Consider the following 16,747-nt stretch of genomic DNA (forward strand, 5'->3'; position numbering starts at 1 on the left):
GGGAGCAGTATTATAGTAGTTATATTCTTGTACATAGGAGGCAGTATTATAGTAGTTATACTCCTGTACATAGGGGGCAGTATTATAGTAGTTATATTCCTGTACATAGGGAGCAGTATTATAGTAGTTATATATATTCCTGTACATAGCGGGCAGTATTATAGTAGTTATATTCCTGTACATAGGGGACAGTATTATAGTAGTTATATTCCTGCACATAGGGGGCAGTATTATAGTAGTTATATTCCTGTACATAGGGAGCAGTATTATAGTAGTTATATTCTCTTACATAGGGGGCAGTATTATAGTAGTTATATTCCTGTACATAGGGGGCAGTATTATAGTAGTTATATCCCTGTACATAGGGGGCAGTATTATAGTAGTTATATTCCTGTACATAGGGGGCAGTATTATAGTAGTTATATTCTTGTACATAGGGGGCAGTATTATAGTAGTTATATTCTTGTACGTAGGGGGCAGTATTATAGTAGTTATATTCCTGTACATAGGGGCAGTATTATAGTAGTTATATTCTTGTACATAGGGGGCCGTAGTATAGTAGTTATATTCTTGTACATAGGGGGCAGTATTATAGTAGTTATATTCCTGTACATAGGGGGCAGTATTATAGTAGTTATATTCTTGTACATAGGGGGCAGTATTATAGTAGTTATATTCCTGTACATAGGGGGCAGTATTATAGTAGTTATATTCCTGTACATAGGGGCAGTATTATAGTAGTTATATTCTTGTACATAGGGGCAGTTTTATAGTAGTTATATTCCTGTACATAGGGGGCAGTATTATAGTAGTTATATTCCTGTACATAGGGAGCAGTATTATAGTAGTTATATTCCTGTACATAGGGGGCAGTATTATAGTAGTTATATTCCTGTACATAGGGGGCAGTGTTATAGTAGTTATGTTCCTGTACATAGGGGGCAGTATTATAGTAGTTATATTCTTGTACATAGGGGGCAGTATTATAGTAGTTATATTCCTGTACATAGGGGGCAGTATTATAGTAGTTATATTCCTGTACATAGGGAGCAGTATTATAGTAGTTATATTCCTGTACATAGGGGGCAGTATTATAGTAGTTATATTCCTGTACATAGGGAGCAGTATTATAGTAGTTATATTCCTGTACATAGGGGGCAGTATTATAGTAGTTATATTCTTGTACATAGGGGGCAGTATTATAGTAGTTATACTCCTGTACATATGGGGCAGTATTATATAGGGGGCAGTATTATATAGGGGGCAGTATTATGTAGGGGGCAGTATTATCGTAGTTATATTCTTGTACATAGGGGGCAGTATTATAGTAGTTATACTCCTGTACATATGGGGCAGTATTATATAGGGGGCAGTATTATATGAGAGGCAGTATTATAGTAGTTATATTCTTGTACATAGGGGGCAGTATTATAGTAGTTATACTCCTGTACATAGGGGGCAGTATTATAGTAGTTATATTCCTGTACATAGGGAGCAGTATTATAGTAGTTATATTCTTGTACATAGGGGGCAGTATTATAGTAGTTATACTCCTGTACATAGGGGGCAGTATTATAGTAGTTATATTCCTGTACATAGGGAGCAGTATTATAGTAGTTATATATATTCCTGTACATAGCGGGCAGTATTATAGTAGTTATATTCCTGTACATAGGGGACAGTATTATAGTAGTTATATTCCTGCACATAGGGGGCAGTATTATAGTAGTTATATTCCTGTACATAGGGAGCAGTATTATAGTAGTTATATTCTCTTACATAGGGGGCAGTATTATAGTAGTTATATTCCTGTACATAGGGGGCAGTATTATAGTAGTTATATCCCTGTACATAGGGGGCAGTATTATAGTAGTTATATTCCTGTACATAGGGGGCAGTATTATAGTAGTTATATTCTTGTACATAGGGGGCAGTATTATAGTAGTTATATTCTTGTACGTAGGGGGCAGTATTATAGTAGTTATATTCCTGTACATAGGGGCAGTATTATAGTAGTTATATTCTTGTACATAGGGGGCAGTAGTATAGTAGTTATATTCTTGTACATAGGGGGCAGTATTATAGTAGTTATATTTCTGTACATAGGGGGCAGTATTATAGTAGTTATATTCTTGTACATAGGGGGCAGTATTATAGTAGTTATATTCCTGTACATAGGGGGCAGTATTATAGTAGTTATATTCCTGTACATAGGGGGCAGTAGTATAGTAGTTATATTCTTGTACATAGCGGGCAGTATTATAGTAGTTATATTCCTGTACATAGGGGGCAGTAGTATAGTAGTTATATTCTTGTACATAGCGGGCAGTATTATAGTAGTTATATTCCTGTACATAGGGGGCAGTATTATAGTAGTTATATTCCTGAATATAGGGGGCAGTATTATAGTAGTTATATTCTTGTACATAGGGGGCAGTATTATAGTAGTTATATTCCAGTACATAGGGGGCAGTATTATAGTAGTTATATTCTTGTACATAGGGGGCAGTATTATAGTAGTTATATTCCTGTACATAGGGGGCAGTATAATAGTAGTTATATTCCTGTAAATAGGGGGCAGTATTATAGTAGTTATATCCCTGTACATAGGGGGCAGTATTATAATAGTTATATTCCTGTACATAGGGGGCAGTATTATAGTAGTTATATTCCTGTACATAGGGGCAGTATTATAGTAGTTATATTCTTGTACATAGGGGGCAGTATTATAGTAGTTATATCCCTGTACATAGGGGGCAGTATTATAGTAGTTATATTCCTGTACATAGGGGGCAGTATTATAGTAGTTATATTCTTGTACATAGGGGGCAGTATTATAGTAGTTATATTCTTGTACGTAGGGGGCAGTATTATAGTAGTTATATTCCTGTACATAGGGGCAGTATTATAGTAGTTATATTCTTGTACATAGGGGGCAGTATTATAGTAGTTATATCCCTGTACATAGGGGGCAGTATTATAGTAGTTATATTCCTGTACATAGGGGGCAGTATTATAGTAGTTATATTCTTGTACATAGGGGGCAGTATTATAGTAGTTATATTCCTGTACATAGGGGGCAGTATTATAGTAGTTATATTCCTGTACATAGGGGGCAGTAGTATAGTAGTTATATTCTTGTACATAGCGGGCAGTATTATAGTAGTTATATTCCTGTACATAGGGGGCAGTAGTATAGTAGTTATATTCTTGTATATAGCGGGCAGTATTATAGTAGTTATATTCCTGTACATAGGGGGCAGTATTATAGTAGTTATATTCCTGTATATAGGGGGCAGTATTATAGTAGTTATATTCTTGGACATAGGGGGCAGTATTATAGTAGTTATATCCCTGTATATAGGGGGCAGTATTATAGTAGTTATATTCCTGTACATAGGGGGCAGTATTATAGTAGTTATATTCTTGTACATAGGGGGCAGTATTATAGTAGTTATATTCCTGTACATAGGGGGCAGTATTATAGTAGTTATATTCCTGTAAATAGGGGGCAGTATTATAGTAGTTATATCCCTGTACATAGGGGGCAGTATTATAATAGTTATATTCCTGTACATAGGGGGCAGTATTATAGTAGTTATATTCCTGTACATAGGGGCAGTATTATAGTAGTTATATTCTTGTACATAGGGGCAGTATTATAGTAGTTATATTCCTGTACATAGGGGGCAGTATTATAGTAGTTATATTCCTGTACATAGGGGGCAGTATTATAGTAGTTATATTCCTGTACATAGGGGGCAGTATTATAGTATTTATATTCCTGTACATAGGGGGCAGTGTTATAGTAGTTATGTTCCTGTACATAGGGGGCAGTTTTATAGTAGTTATATTCCTGTACATAGGGAGCAGTATTATAGTAGTTATATCCCTGTACATAGGGGGCAGTATTATAGTAGTTATATTCTTGTACATAGGGGGCAGTATTATAGTAGTTATACTCCTGTACATATGGGGCAGTATTATATAGGGGGCAGTATTATATAGGGGCAGTATTATATAGGGGGCAGTATTATAGTAGTTATATTCTTGTACATAGGGGGCAGTATTATAGTAGTTATACTCCTGTACATATGGGGCAGTATTATATAGGGGGCAGTATTATATAGGGGGCAGTATTATAGTAGTTATATTCTAGTACATAGGGGGCAGTATTATAGTAGTTATACTCCTGTACATAGGGGGCAGTATTATAGTAGTTATATTCCTGTACATAGGGATCAGTATTATAGTAGTTATATTCTTGTACATAGGGGGCAGTATTATAGTAGTTATACTCCTGTACATAGGGGGCAGTATTATAGTAGTTATATTCCTGTACATAGGGAGCAGTATTATAGTAGTTATATTCCTGTACATAGGGGGCAGTATTATAGTAGTTATATTCCTGTACATAGGGGACAGTATTATAGTAGTTATATTCCTGCACATAGGGGGCAGTATTATAGTAGTTATATTCCTGTACATAGGGAGCAGTATTATAGTAGTTATATTCTTGTACATAGGGGGCAGTATTATAGTAGTTATATTCCTGTACATAGGGGGCAGTATTATAGTAGTTATATCCCTGTACATAGGGGGCAGTATTATAGTAGTTATATTCCTGTACATAGGGGGCAGTATTATAGTAGTTATATTCTTGTACATAGGGGGCAGAATTATAGTAGTTATATTCTTGTACGTAGGGGGCAGTATTATAGTAGTTATATTCCTGTACATAGGGGCAGTATTATAGTAGTTATATTCTTGTACATAGGGGGCAGTAGTATAGTAGTTATATTCTTGTACATAGGGGGCAGTAGTATAGTAGTTATATTCCTGTACATAGGGGGCAGTATTATAGTAGTTATATTCTTGTACATAGGGGGCAGTATTATAGTAGTTATATTCTTGTACGTAGGGGGCAGTATTATAGTAGTTATATTCCTGTACATAGGGGCAGTATTATAGTAGTTATATTCTTGTACATAGGGGGCAGTATTATAGTAGTTATATCCCTGTACATAGGGGGCAGTATTATAGTAGTTATATTCCTGTACATAGGGGGCAGTATTATAGTAGTTATATTCTTGTACATAGGGGGCAGTATTATAGTAGTTATATTCCTGTACATAGGGGGCAGTATTATAGTAGTTATATTCCTGTACATAGGGGGCAGTAGTATAGTAGTTATATTCTTGTACATAGCGGGCAGTATTATAGTAGTTATATTCCTGTACATAGGGGGCAGTAGTATAGTAGTTATATTCTTGTATATAGCGGGCAGTATTATAGTAGTTATATTCCTGTACATAGGGGGCAGTATTATAGTAGTTATATTCCTGTATATAGGGGGCAGTATTATAGTAGTTATATTCTTGGACATAGGGGGCAGTATTATAGTAGTTATATCCCTGTATATAGGGGGCAGTATTATAGTAGTTATATTCCTGTACATAGGGGGCAGTATTATAGTAGTTATATTCTTGTACATAGGGGGCAGTATTATAGTAGTTATATTCCTGTACATAGGGGGCAGTATTATAGTAGTTATATTCCTGTAAATAGGGGGCAGTATTATAGTAGTTATATCCCTGTACATAGGGGGCAGTATTATAATAGTTATATTCCTGTACATAGGGGGCAGTATTATAGTAGTTATATTCCTGTACATAGGGGCAGTATTATAGTAGTTATATTCTTGTACATAGGGGCAGTATTATAGTAGTTATATTCCTGTACATAGGGGGCAGTATTATAGTAGTTATATTCCTGTACATAGGGGGCAGTATTATAGTAGTTATATTCCTGTACATAGGGGGCAGTATTATAGTAGTTATATTCCTGTATATAGGGGGCAGTATTATAGTACCCAGGCAGTCCCCGGGTTACATACAAGATAGGGACTGTAGGTTTGTTCTTAAGTTGAATTTGTATGTAAGTCGAAACTGTATATTTTATCATTGTAGTTCCCGACAATTTTTTTTTTTTGCCCCAGTGACAATTGGAGTTTCAAATTTTTTTGCTGTAATAGGACCAAGAATTATCAATAAAGCTTCATTTCAGACAATTTTAAGCTGATTATTGCAATCTGGGACTATTTTAAAGCATCCAGAGAGCTTCACCAGAGGTCACAGTGGGCAGAGGGGTCCGTCTGTAACTATGGGTTGTCTGTAAGTCGGGTGTCCTTAAGTAGGGGACCGCCTGTAGTTATATTCTTGTACATAGGGGGCAGTATTATAGTAGTTATATTCCTGTATATAGGGGGCAGTATTATAGTAGTTATATTCCTGTACATAGGGGGCAGTATTATAGTAGTTATATTCTTGTACATAGGGGGCAGTATTATAGTAGTTATATTCCTGTACATAGGGGGCAGTATTATAGTAGTTATATTCCTGTAAATAGGGGGCAGTATTATCGTAGTTATATCCCTGTACATAGGGGGCAGTATTATAGTAGTTATATTCCTGTACATAGGGGGCAGTATTATAGTAGTTATATTCCTGTACATAGGGGCAGTATTATAGTAGTTATATTCTTGTACATAGGGGCCAGTATTATAGTAGTTATATTCCTGTACATAGAGGGCAGTATTATAGTAGTTATATTCTTGTAAATAGGGGCCAGTATTATAGTAGTTATATTCCTGTACATAGAGGGCAGTATTATAGTAGTTATATTCTTGTACATAGGGGGCAGTATTATAGTAGTTATATTCCTGTACATAGGGGACAGTATTATAGTAGTTATATTCTTGTACATAGGGGGCAGTATTATAGTAGTTATATTCTTGTACATAGGGGCATTATTATAGTAGTTATATTCTTGTACATAGGGGGCAGTATTATAGTAGTTATATTCTTGTACATAGGGGGCAGTATTATAGTAGTTATATTCCTGTACATAGGGGACAGTATTATAGTAGTTATATTCTTGTACAAAGGGGGCAGTATTATAGTAGTTATATTCCTGTACATAGGGGGCAGTATTATAGTAGTTGTATTCCTGTACATAGGGGGCAGTATTATAGTAGTTATATTCCTGTACATAGGGGGCAGTATTATAGTAGTTATATTCCTGTACATAGGGGGCAGTATTATAGTAGTTATATTCTTGTACATAGGGGGCAGTATTATAGTAGTTATATTCTTGTACATAGGGGGCAGTATTATAGTAGTTATATTCCTGTACATAGGGGGCAGTATTATAGTAGTTATATTCCTGTACATAGGGGGCAGTATTATAGTAGTTATATTCTTGTACATAGGGGGCAGTATTATAGTAGTTATATTCCTGTACATAGGGGGCAGTATTATAGTAGTTATATTCCTGTACATAGGGGGCAGTATTATAGTAGTTATATTCCTGTACATAGGGGGCAGTAGTATAGTAGTTATATTCTTGTACATAGCGGGCAGTATTATAGTAGTTATATTCCTGTACATAGGGGGCAGTATTATAGTAGTTATATCCCTGTATATAGGGGGCAATATTATAGTAGTTATATTCCTGTATATAGGGGGCAGTATTATAGTAGTTATATTCCTGTACATAGGGGGCAGTATTATAGTAGTTATATTCCTGTACATAGGGGCAGTATTATAGTAGTTATATTCCTGTACATAGGGGGCAGTATTATACTAGTTATATTCCTGTACATAGGGGCAGTATTATAGTAGTTATATTCTTGTACATAGGGGCCAGTATTATAGTAGTTATATTCCTGTACATAGAGGGCAGTATTATAGTAGTTATATTCTTGTACATAGGGGCCAGTATTATAGTAATTATATTCCTGTACATAGAGGGCAGTATTATAGTAGTTATATTCTTGTACATAGGGGGCAGTATTATAGTAGTAATATTCCTGTACATAGGGGACAGTATTATAGTAGTTATATTCTTGTACATAGGGGGCAGTATTATAGTAGTTATATTCTTGTACATAGGGGCATTATTATAGTAGTTATATTCTTGTACATAGGGGGCAGTATTATAGTAGTTCTATTCTTGTACATAGGGGGCAGTATTATAGTAGTTATATTCCTGTACATAGGGGGCAGTATTATAGTAGTTATATTCTTGTACATAGGGGGCAGTATTATAGTAGTTATATTTCTGTACATAGGGGCAGTATTATAGTAGTTATATTCCTGTACATAGGGGGCAGTATTATAGTAGTTATATTCCTGTACATAGGGGCAGTATTATAGTAGTTATATTCCTGTACATAGAGGCAGTATTATAGTAGTTATATTCCTGTACATAGGGGGCAGTATTATAGTAGTTATATTCTTGTACATAGGGGGAAGTATTATAGTAGTTATATTCTTGTACATAGGGGGCAGTATTATAGTAGTTATATTCTTGTACATAGGGGGAAGTATTATAGTAGTTATATTCTTGTACATAGGGGGCAGTATTATAGTAGTTATATTCCTGTACATAGGGGCAGTATTATAGTAGTTATATTCCTGTACATAGAGGCAGTATTATAGTAGTTATATTCCTGTACATAGGGGGCAGTATTATAGTAGTTATATTCTTGTACATAGGGGGAAGTATTATAGTAGTTATATTCTTGTACATAGGGGGCAGTATTATAGTAGTTATATTCTTGTACATAGGGGGAAGTATTATAGTAGTTATATTCCTGTACATAGGGGGCAGTATTATAGTAGTTATATTCCTGTACATAGGGGGCAGTATTATAGTAGTTATATTCTTGTACATAGGGGGCAGTATTATAGTAGTTATATTCCTGTACATAGGGGCAGTATTATAGTAGTTATATTCCTGTACATTGGGGGCAGTATTATAGTAGTTATATTCCTGTACATAGGGGCAGTATTATAGTAGTTATATTCCTGTACATAGAGGCAGTATTATAGTAGTTATATTCCTGTACATAGGGGGCAGTATTATAGTAGTTATATTCTTGTACATAGGGGGAAGTATTATAGTAGTTATATTCTTGTACATAGGGGGCAGTATTATAGTAGTTATATTCTTGTACATAGGGGGCAGTATTATAGTAGTTATATTCTTGTACATAGGGGGAAGTATTATAGTAGTTATATTCCTGTACATAGGGGGCAGTATTATAGTAGTTATATTCTTGTACATAGGGGGCAGTATTATAGTAGTTATATTCCTGTACATAGGGAGCAGTATTATAGTAGTTATATTCCTGTACATAGGGGGCAGTATTATAGTAGCTATATTCCTGTACATAGGGGACAGTATTATAGTAGTTATATTCCTGTACATAGGGGGCAGTATTATAGTAGTTATATTCCTGTACATAGGGAGCAGTATTATAGTAGTTATATTCCTGTACATAGGGGGCAGTATTATAGTAGTTATATTCCTGTACATAGGGGGCAGTATTATAGTAGTTATATTCCTGTACATAGGGGCAGTAATATAGTAGTTATATTCCTGTACATAGGGGGCAGTATTATAGTAGTTATATTCCTGTACATAGGGGGCAGTATTATAGTAGTTATATTCCTTTACATAGGGGGCAGTATTATAGTAGTTATATTCCTGTACATAGGGGGCAGTATTATAGTAGTTATATCCCTGTACATAGGGGGCAGTATTATAGTAGTTATATTCCTGTACATGGGGGGCAGTATTATAGTAGTTATATTCTTGTACATAGGAGGCAGTATTATAGTAGTTATATTCTTCTACATAGGGGGCAGTATTATAGTAGTTATATTCCTGTACATAGGGGGCAGTATTATAGTAGCTATATTCCTGTAGATAGGGGGCAGTATTATAGTAGTTATATTCTTGTACATAGGAGGCAGTATTATAGTAGTTATATTCTTGTACATAGGGGGCAGTATTATAGTAGTTATATTCCTGTACATAGGGGGCAGTATTATAGTAGCTATATTCCTGTACATAGGGGGCAGTATTATAGTAGTTATATTCCTGTACATAGGGGGCAGTATTATAGTAGTTATATTCCTGTACATAGGGGCAGTATTATAGTAGTTATATTCCTGTACATAGGGGGCAGTATTATAGTAGTTATATTCCTGTACATAGGGAGCAGTATTATAGTAGTTATATTCCTGTACATAGGGGGCAGTATTATAGTAGTTATATTCCTGTACATAGGGGGCAGTATTATAGTAGTTATATTCCTGTACATAGGGGCAGTATTATAGTAGTTATATTCCTGTACATAGGGGGCAGTATTATAGTAGTTATATTCCTGTACATAGGGGGCAGTATTATAGTAGTTATATTCCTGTACATAGGGGCAGTATTATAGTAGTTATATTCCTGTACATAGGGGGTAGTATTATAGTAGTTATATTATTGTACATAGGGGGCAGTATTATAGTAGTTATATTCCTGTACATAGGGGCAGTATTATAGTAGTTATATTCCTGTACATAGAGGCAGTATTATAGTAGTTATATTCCTGTACATAGGGGGCAGTATTATAGTAGTTATATTCCTGTACATAGGGAGCAGTATTATAGTAGTTATATTCCTGTACATAGGGGGCAGTATTATAGTAGTTATATTCCTGTACATAGGGGGCAGTATTATAGTAGTTATATTCCTGTACATAGGGGGCAGTATTATAGTAGCTATATTCCTGTACATAGGGGACAGTATTATAGTAGTTATATTCCTGTACATAGGGGGCAGTATTATAGTAGTTATATTCCTGTACATAGGGAGCAGTATTATAGTAGTTATATTCCTGTACATAGGGGGCAGTATTATAGTAGTTATATTCCTGTACATAGGGGGCAGTAGTATAGTAGTTATATTCCTGTACATAGGGGCAGTATTATAGTAGTTATATTCCTGTACATAGGGGGCAGTATTATAGTAGTTATATTCCTGTACATAGGGGGCAGTATTATAGTAGTTATATTCCTTTACATAGGGGGCAGTATTATAGTAGTTATGTTGTTGTACATAGGGGGCAGTATTATAGTAGTTATATTCTTGTACATAGGGGGCAGTATTATAGTAGTTATATTCCTGTACATAGGGGACAGTATTATAGTAGTTATATTCTTGTACATAGGTGGCAGTATTATAGTAGTTATATTCCTGTACATAGGGGGCAGTATTATAGTAGTTATATCCCTGTACATAGGGGGCAGTATTATAGTAGTTATATTCCTGTAGATAGGGGGCAGTATTATAGTAGTTATATTCTTGTACATAGGAGGCAGTATTATAGTAGTTATATTCTTGTACATAGGGGGCAGTATTATAGTAGTTATATTCCTGTACATAGGGGGCAGTATTATAGTAGTTATATTCTTGTACATAGGGGGCAGTATTATAGTAGTTATATTCCTGTACATAGGGGCAGTATTATAGTAGTTATATTCCTGTACATAGGGGCAGTATTATAGAAGTTATATTCCTGTACATAGGGGGCAGTATTATAGTAGTTATATTCTTGTACATAGGGGTCAGTATTATAGTAGTTATATTCTTGTACATAGGGGGCAGTATTATAGTAGTTATATTCCTGTACATAGGGGACAGTATTATAGTAGTTATATTCCTGTACATAGAGGCAGTATTATAGTAGTTATATTCCTGTACATAGGGGGCAGTATTATAGTAGTTATATTCCTGTACATAGGGAGCAGTATTATAGTAGTTATATTCCTGTACATAGGGGGCAGTATTATAGTAGTTATATTCCTGTACATAGGGGGCAGTATTATAGTAGTTATATTCCTGTACATAGGGGCAGTATTATAGTAGTTATATTCCTGTACATAGGGGGCAGTATTATAGTAGTTATATTCCTGTACATAGGGGGCAGTATTATAGTAGTTATATTCCTTTACATAGGGGGCAGTATTATAGTAGTTATGTTGTTGTACATAGGGGGCAGTATTATAGTAGTTATATTCTTGTACATAGGGGGCAGTATTATAGTAGTTATATTCCTGTACATAGGGGGCAGTATTATAGTAGTTATATTCTTGTACATAGGTGGCAGTATTTTAGTAGTTATATTCCTGTACATAGGGGGCAGTATTATAGTAGTTATATCCCTGTACATAGGGGGCAGTATTATAGTAGTTATATTCCTGTAGATAGGGGGCAGTATTATAGTAGTTATATTCTTGTACATAGGAGGCAGTATTATAGTAGTTATATTCTTGTACATAGGGGGCAGTATTATAGTAGTTATATTCCTGTACATAGGGGGCAGTATTATAGTAGTTATATTCTTGTACATAGGGGGCAGTATTATAGTAGTTATATTCCTGTACATAGGGGCAGTATTATAGTAGTTATATTCCTGTACATAGGGGCAGTATTATAGTAGTTATATTCCTGTACATAGGGGGCAGTATTATAGTAGTTATATTCCTGTACATAGGGGTCAGTATTATAGTAGTTATATTCCTGTACATAGGGGGCAGTATTATAGTAGTTATATTCCTGTACATAGGGGGCAGTGTTATAGTAGTTATGTTCCTGTACATAGGGGGAAGTATTATAGTAGTTATATTCCTGTACATAGGGAGCAGTATTATAGTAGTTATATTCCTGTACATAGGGGGCAGTATTATAGTAGTTATATCCCTGTACATAGGGGGCAGTATTATAGTAGTTATATTACTGTACATAGAGGGCAGTATTATAGTAGTTATATTCCTGTACATAGGGGGCAGTATTATAGTAGTTATATTCCTGTACATAGGGGGCAGTATTATAGTAGTTATATTCTTTTACATAGGGGGCAGTATTATAGTAGTTATACTCCTGTACATATGGGGCAGTATTATATAGGGGGCAGTATTATATAGGGGGCAGTATTATATAGGGGGCAGTATTATAGTAGTTATATTCTTGTACATAGGGGGCAGTATTATAGTAGTTATACTCCTGTACATATGGGGCAGTATTATATAGGGGGCAGTATTATATAGGGGGCAGTATTATATAGGGGGCAGTATTATAGTAGTTATATTCTTGTACATAGGGGGCAGTATTTTAGTAGTTATACTCCTGTACATATGGGGCAGTATTATATAGGGGGCAATATTATAGTAGTTATATTCTAACAATTTTTTTTTTTTTACTTTCAGCCTTGATATCTCCTCATCCTCTACATCTCTGAATGTGAGACTACAATCATATTACAGACAATCCTCTTGGATTCTCATACATACGTGTGACTTGCTGTGATGTAGCATACAATTAGTTATGCAGATTCTCGTCATGTAGCTACATTGTTACTGCTGGTGGAACAATCTTTTCCTTTTTATATGCTACAAATTACATCCTCAGAGCTCAGTGTATTATTAGGCTGATTGCTAAGGGAAAGCTGACGGGTTCTCATGGAGGAGCAGCCATTAGGCAGATACCGGAAGAAGAGAAACCTCATCATCAAATCATCGATATTGGTCTCTTGGTCAAGAACATTTTCACACTGCATCATGTGAGGCCATGACAGCTGGATGAGTAGGAAATGAAGTTCGTCTCCACGTCGTTGGGGGAGGCTTGGGTACTTTATAGGATCATGGAAGTCCATTGCACATGATTAGATTGTGTAGGGTATTGTCTCCAGTAACTATTTAGCATATGATTTGTTCTGCAGATTCTTGTCATGTTGCTGCATTGTTACAGTTTTGATCCTAAAAATCTATATCTTTATTTTAATAATTTTGTTATTTGTTAGTATTTTGTTATCCACCTCTGCTCGGATCCTTCCTCACATCCCCTCAATCCGGCAAGTCCCACAGAAAACTGATTGTTGGTGTTTTCTATACTATTCTATATTCCCAATGTTGGTGGATCCCGGGGAATCACTTGGGTGTGGATAGGGATTTCTCTCCAGCTCTACCCACAAGTGTTGGATTGGGTTGAGGTTTTGGGACTTTGTGGCCAAAGTAGCCACTCTACCTCACTATCCGTGACCCATTTCTTCACCATCTCCACATATCTTTCGGGCCATTGTCCTGTTCTATGTCCTCCCTATCATACCCATAGTTCTGGAGTGTAAGAATTATCTCTACACCTTTGGCTCTGAAACTTCCCATATCCTCAGCTTCCTCCACACAACTTGACAGTTCTAGTTCCCCAGGGTTCCATATAATATATAATACTAAAATTCGAATCACTCTCCCCTTTTCCTAGAATGCGCATACAAATAAATAAAAACGTAAATGTCCTCCTAGATGTCCAATCTATAAGTATAGAAACGATAATTCCAATGCCGAGAGCAATGTAACAGAAAAAGACGTGGAAATGTTAGCAGTGCGGCCATGACAGGCAGGGATGAGAGGAGAGAAAATGATGGGTGGAGTGGTTACTGGGGGGTGGAGAATTCAGGAATTGGGGGGAGGAGATAGTGAGGGGTTTATATATGGGGCTTAGGAAGGGCAGCCATCTTTTAACTTGAGAAAATTGTCCCACCCACCCTCCCTTAGCTTTGTTTGTATCAGGGTCACTCATGTGGGTTTTGGGAGACGGGATACAAGTAGTTATATTCTTCTGTCAGGTGGGGTAGTGGTTAGGTTAGTTTAGGATGTGGGGCGGGGCGGGGTTCTTGGCAACAGCTAATTCAATTGGTAAAGTGGATAATAAGTTGATGAAAATATGATGGTGTTCAATGAACAATAGCAATACCAAAAGAGGCATATAGGACAACAATCTATCCCAACACAGACAAAGGACTATTTGTTGGGAATCAAATAACAACAATCTTTATTGTAAATTATTTACAGCAATCAAGACACATAATGTTAAAACCATATAAAATATTCCACAAGACACAAAAGAGCGTGGTGGTGGTCCAAAAAGTCAATCAAATGTAAACGCATATCCACCGTAATAGCCTAAATATATATGTAAGAGTAACTATATATACAAATTACCCACCCGGGCGTGACATGATGAAAAGCTACAGGAGGGAGGCTTTGACCACCACCACAGCACCCCGACGCACGTTTCGCCGTCGCTTCTTCCTGGGGGTGAAAGAATATCTGTTTGGTCAATTTTTGGACATTGTTCATTGAATACGTTTTTTAAGGAGAATTGGAGAATCTCCCGTCCTAGACCACAATATACAGAGAAACTCCACGTACTGTGTCTTGTATTCTATGAAGAAAATATGGTGGTGGTCATTTAAGTCCGGAAGTTAAGAGGAATTATGCCAGGATCCTTCAGGGGGTGGCCTCCCTTTTAGGACCTGGTTGGTCTAATGGTTAGTCACCTCTGCTCGCGCCACTGGCTAGGAGGTTGGCGGCTAGTGGTTTTGGTAGTTGTGGCACAGCACGCCGAGCATGCTTACTGAGCATACATAATGGTAAAAAATGGACCGGATGAGAATTCTTGTGGAAAATATTGGTGGCAATATGTGGGATCTGTTGTCAAGGACTCTGCTAACCCATCATTTTTAACCTGTACAAAAATTGTTATATGATTTGTGTTTTAATAAAGTTTGTTTTTTGCAGATTGTAAAACATTTTCAATAAAGGCTGTGACCAATCACCTTCCAATTCAAAAGTTGTATGTATGTTTATTTATTTAGAAGGGGTTGGTCAGGCAGATTCCTTTACTTTCCTTTCATCTCAATTTTCACCGAGTCAGCGATTGCCTGGGTCATGTCTGATCCGGATAAGTTTCGCATGAGTGTGACACCGCTCCATCACTCACTTATGGTAATGGGTTTTCTGAGAACTTAGAAGAGTAGGATTTGCATGGACCATGTATCATCCTGGACCATACATGAAGCCGAGCCTGATACCTGCAGACAGTGAAGGATGGAGTGGCTGAGGACCACGCTGAGATGCCTCCTGATCCTCTCCATGCTGGGGTGTTCTGATGTCAATGTAAGTAGAAGAACCTGCTATTTAGTATATATTCAGGATGTTCCTGATGGTAGGGACCAGACGCCGGTACATGAGGCTTCGCTGTAGACTTATCCAAGGTTTGTCATTTTCACAATTCCCTCAAACCTGTGACTTGAAGTTGACACGTCGACACTTCTCATGTGAATCCACCTTCTAGTCTCTGTGCATTGCTTCTATAAAGTGGCCACAGACTGCTTAATCTTCATCACCTTCTCACACACTGGCACATCACCAGCACCACATTTATCCATGTCTTCTCTGTAGACCTTGTGTGGGGTGTTCTTCATACACTTCTCCTCCTAGATATCTTCTCCATACTGACCTCTCCATAGGATGTCTTCACTGATGACCCCAGCATGATGCTTCTACTTCTTGATAACATTTTCTGTATACAGGCAGTCCCCGGGTTACATACAAGATAGGGTCTGGAGGTTTGTTCTTAAGTTGAATTTGTATGTAAGTCGAAACTGTATATTTTATAATTGTAGATCCAGACAAAAAAATTTTTTGCCCCAGTAACAATTGGAGTTTAAACATTTTTTGCTGTAATGGGACCAAGGATTATCAATAAAGCTTCATTACAGACACCGTACAGCTGATTATTGCACCCGGGGAGCTTCACCAGAGGTTAGAGGGGTCTGTCTGTAACTATGGGTTGTCTGTAAGTCGGGTGTCCTTAAGTAGGGGACCGTTTTACTTGTTTCTATCATTTCCTGCTTCCTCTTCTATATATTGCAAAATCAGCAGAACATTTAGGACTTTTATGTCTGTTTTACCTTCTGCTAACCAAAAGAGTAAATCCTTGTATGTGCTTGAGTAATGGAGAGGTATCCAGTCTAGACAATGCTCTGACTCCATACAAGGTAACAACT

The 16,747-nt window shown here is 36.5% G+C and overlaps 1 protein-coding gene across 1 annotated transcript in view; it reads left to right on the top strand.

Moving 5' to 3' along the window:
• Nucleotides 1–15,522, top strand: part of LOC140122791 (adhesion G-protein coupled receptor F3-like) — a 39,726-nt gene extending 24,204 nt beyond the window's left edge. The window contains exon 7 of the mRNA XM_072143989.1: nt 13,107–15,522. The gene's annotated coding sequence lies outside the window, so the exon portion shown is untranslated. The remainder of the gene's footprint in view (nt 1–13,106) is intronic.
• Nucleotides 15,523–16,747: the final 1,225 nt, after the last annotated feature.

This window comes from Engystomops pustulosus, chromosome 3, assembly GCF_040894005.1.
Source record: "Engystomops pustulosus chromosome 3, aEngPut4.maternal, whole genome shotgun sequence".
NCBI classification, from domain to species: Eukaryota; Metazoa; Chordata; class Amphibia; order Anura; family Leptodactylidae; genus Engystomops; species Engystomops pustulosus.